A 4,802-nucleotide genomic window follows, 5' to 3' on the forward strand; every position below is an offset into this window, starting at 1 on the left:
TATTTTACATGTGATATGTATATGTCTATATATGAAATCTCATTTAAAGTTCACAACCTATTGAAATAATTCCTTCCATTTTTTCCAATGAAGAAAGAGCTAAGTCCTATTTACTTCTCACATTTATTTAGTCACTACCCTGGTAAGAGACTTTGGAATTGATGGAAACATTACCTCAGATAACTAAAGTAATTTTGCAAAGTTACATTTTGGGATTTCTCACTTGCTTCATCTGTGATGACTGTTCCGAATTTTTTCTATGGTAAGTACCAAAAATAATGTCACTAAACACTTATTCTAGATTTGATAGTATAATCTAGTTAAACTTGAAAGGATTTTACTTAAGACCTAAAACCCTGATCCTCTACCCTTTGGCTTCTATACACTCTCCCAAGCATGACTTTTTAGTTAGTGCTTTTTGTCCCATGTACCATTTCTTTAGAGTTGATTTTTTTAAAATAAGGAGTCATTTCCTAAATCTGTTCTTTTCTAGGTTTTTCTTTAATTCAAAAACTAATGCCAGTGAAGGTACATTGCAATAAGGTAGGAAGTTGAACAAAATAAAATGCTTTAGTTTGTCCTTACATGTTTAAATGAGAATATTCTAATATGCTCAATGGCTACGCTAAAAATGAAAGAATCTTTTACATCAAAATTCAAGGAGAAAATAGTATTTTAAGAACCTCCAGGACATTTTGAAATGTTGGCAGATCAGGTCCAAAAAATCAATGACATAATTCAAAATCCAAAAGGCCTGGATGCTACAATTGGTTATTTAGAATAAATCTTATTTGGTATCACTATTTCCCCATCTCTAAAATATGGATCTTTTCCATTCCTCCTCTGCCAGAAAGTAAAAGCTATTCTGTCTTCTTACTCTTCAATACAAATTCACATTACTTTTCTTATACTATTTTGCTTCCTAAACCTGGAACTCTTTCAGGGAAATCTTGCATCTGTAGCCCACTCACTACTAAGTTTCTGTAGCACTTATATAGCCTGTTTACTATTTATGTTAGTATTATTTCTAATTGCCCCATGTTAATTGTATTTTAGGTAGCATCTTGAGAATATAAATCCTATTTATATACCTGGAGTTTTCAATGTAGGTAGGAATAAACTGTTGGTTGGTAAATAAAACTTTGGATCTCATAAACATGTAGTATATCATAATTGTGGATAAGTGATACAGTCTGCAATGATGAAAGCTGTTATCACTTAGGCAGAAGGTTTGAGTTCATTTACTTGATGTTTATTAATTGCTATAAAGGATAATGTATTATTTAAGAGAATAATATGTTTTGAATAAATATTGGTGTTTGTATTTTCAGGGTTACTTATCAACTTTGAGAATAAGCAGAGTCCCACGTCATTTTCCTGTCCCAGTGTCTCATATGTGCTTTAAATCTGAAACCTAGGAGTTATCCTGAAAACCTCACATTCATTCACCCATAAAGTCTGTCGCTTCTCCTTTCTTAATCCCAAATTCATCCACTTCTCTCTGTTCTTCTTACTACAAATCTAGTCTAGGCCATCATCAATTTCCCTGATTACTCCAACAGCCTCCTAATTGGTCCCACTGTCTTGCCCTCTTCCAATTCACAGTATATCCAGAGCAATATTTTTGCTACAGTCCTGGCTTTTTTTTTCCAGTGGTGCCACAAGATAAAGTCTAACCTTTTGAAGGAAGGTCTACAAGGCTCTACAGATAAGACTCTTGCTTACCTTTCTAAACTATCCTTTTTACTCTCAATTACCTGAATGCAGAAACGGTAATACTTAACCCTTTATACAAACTCCATCTCTGCCTTAGACACACTAAAGCTCTGCTTCTCATTCCCACTTCAACTGGCTCTCACTTGTTCTACAAGATTTAGCTTGGGTATCTCTTTATACGAGTTTTCCTTAAACCACTAGGCCAGAAGTTGGTAAACTACATGGCCTATTCTTATACGGCCCATGAGTTAAGATTTTGTTTTTTACATGTTAAAGGTTGTAAAAAAAAAAAAATGTAGCAGAGACCATTTGTGGCTCACACAGCATTAAACTGATAAGCTTTGAAAGAGATGCTGTGCTGTACTCAGGTCACTGTCAGGTAGTCATATTTTTTTTGTTTTACAAATAAGACATTTAGGTCAAGAATTTCAGGTGAATATCTAATTTGCTTTTAAAAAGAACAGCATAACAAATCAGACACTTGCAGGATCAGGCTTTAATGAATTTGAATGCAAGGCATGGGTTTCTGGGTGTACGTAGACACATCTCCATTTTACATTTGCTTTTGCTTCCATCTCTTATTCCTTTTGGACAGGAATGAGAGAATGTTTGATCTCTTGTTCAAGGAAGAACTTCCATAATAGGGCCTATGATCTTTTTAGTTTTCTGTTTTTTTAAAAGCTGATCATCTAGATTCTGAGACTTCTTACAGTAAATATTTCCTTTCCTACATACCATTAGCAAGCTCTTGCCTCCTAGATTTTGGTGAGTTTTCTGTAGTTAAATGATGCTTTTACTTTCTGTATCAACACAGACTCTCTTTTTTGGTTTCTCCAAAATAGTTCCTTCTTCCACTAGTGTGTCATTACAGTCCCTTTTGGCTTTTATTTCTTCCTAATGGAACAAATGTGGGTGATAGATGCGTCCCCTATGTACAAAATGCTGGATATGGGATTCTAATCCTTGGCATTTAGGATGATGCATTAGGGGCTTATGTGTGCACATTTTCACTCCTTCTACGAAGGCACTGGTCTGCTTTATGATAGAAGGTTTAACATTTCTCCATTCTATCACTCCTGTCTTTGGTCTAATAATATATACAATCAAACATTACATGGGTACTTTACTACAAAAGAATCAAACTTTATATAAATCTACCTCCCCCATTACCCTGTATAACTTTGATTCTGGTAAATAAATTTATCCATGGATTTCCGTCATACCTGTCCCACAGGGTACTGCAACAGAGTTGAGTCCTTGCAGCATGCTATACAACATGTGAGTCTTAACAGCTTGATTAGCCCATTGTTGTTGAAGGTGGGTAACACTGAACTCATAAACTTCCCGGTCGTCGATCCACTTGATATTTTCAAACTTACAGTCATACAAGACCAGAGGAAATTCTACAGCCATACTAGAAAGAGAGATGAAACAGTGTGTGAGAATATAGAGCAGCCATCCAACAAATTCTTTAAAAAGAGTTGAGTTAAAAGAAGGGGAAAAACTTTATGTCAATATTGAGTAAGAGCTAAGAAAATACAACACCATCCCTAATCTTGCACAACATTATAACTGAAAAAAGAAAATGACAACAAACTCTGGATCAACTGGCTAGGCTTGGTCTATATTAGGGTAAATTTCAATGATAACAAGGAGAGTTGACCTGGCTCCAGCCACCATATTGCTATGAAATTAAAACAGCTGGTGGTGTTTTTCCCAAACTTGTCAATTTTGTATGGTACGAAGTAAAAACTCAGATTTCACTGCTTAGGAGTGAATTATTGGTCTATCTGACTTCACCCTGCTCTCAAAAGAAAAGTTGATTATTATTCCATTTCAGAAACTGAAAGATAGGAAAAACTCCAAAGTACAGTATTATGACTACTCCATAATTCAAAGCAAACAAAATTTAATATAAATAGTTTGAATGCCCACTGTCTAACTTCAGCAGAACTTAAACATACCTCTTCACATAAATTCAAGGGGATAAAAATGTAGACATGAATGTGCTTTTATTTAAGGGGCCTGGTCCAAACACCTATTTCTTGCTCCTGGGATAGAAGTGTGAGAAGAAAATTCAAAGATACCACTCCCTCCTATATGTTCATAACATTCTACAGGTTAGATTAAAAGCTTCAGAAAGACAGAACCAGTTACTTAGTTATTCAGACAATTGTGGACAGAGAAAGATATGCTAGAATATATTTTAACATAATCTAAGGGCAATTTGTGTTGGAATTAGAACCTGGAGTCATGATTTTCTCACTTTAACCCATTTTGATGGCAGAAAGATGGTAATTAAGCATCATGATTCTTTTAAGTCAAATGTAATGCATATTCTGTACCTCTAGCAGTTAGAAGAGTCAGTTTGGATAATATAATTAAGATGTCACTGTTGAAATTCCTGGCATGTTTCAAAAAACTCAGGAAAGCTGTACTACATCCTTAAAATTGGGACAGTACTGGACAGTCTATGACTGATGGTTATTGCAGTAATAGATCATTACACCTATTCTAAGGCTAAGTCTAGGTAGCACATTTAATTTTTTGCCCTTTGAATTTCTCTATCTTTAATAGATTAAAAGTTTAAATTTAAAATATGAAACTATGAAAGTACTAGAAGAAAACATGGAATAACTCTCTAAAATCTTGGAGTGGGAAAGGCATTTCTAAGTAAAATCGCAGAAACAAGTTTCTGCCAACAAAATATAAAGTCAGAAGGTAAACAACAAACTGGGAAGAAAAAATTGATAATGGTAAAGGACTAACTTCCTTAATATATAAGTATTTCATGAATATGTAAATGAGTTTTAATATAAAGAGCAATAAGAAAAAGTCCAGCAACCTGAGAGGTAAGTGGGAAAAGAAAAATCATTTTATATAAAGAGAGGAAAAAATAAATGTATGAAAAGATGTTCAATTTTACTCAGTGAAAACAAATGCCAATTTATATGAGAACCGGTTTTTACCAAACTGACTGCAAAGACTAGAAAGTTTGCTAGTACACCACTTTGGAGAAGGGATGGAGAAACAAACTTGATAATACACTGTTGGCACAACTTTCGAGGGCATTTAGTAACAGCTAT

General features: G+C 34.2%; 1 pseudogene; it reads right to left on the reverse strand.

Annotated features, from left to right (window-relative positions):
- Positions 1–2,496: 2,496 nt before the first annotated feature.
- Positions 2,497–3,921, reverse strand: LOC120610456 (tRNA pseudouridine(38/39) synthase-like; annotated as a pseudogene).
- Positions 3,922–4,802: the final 881 nt, after the last annotated feature.

The sequence above is a fragment of the Pteropus medius genome, unplaced genomic scaffold (genome assembly GCF_902729225.1).
Source record: "Pteropus medius unplaced genomic scaffold, Ma_sr-lr_union100, whole genome shotgun sequence".
Taxonomy (NCBI): Eukaryota; Metazoa; Chordata; class Mammalia; order Chiroptera; family Pteropodidae; genus Pteropus; species Pteropus medius.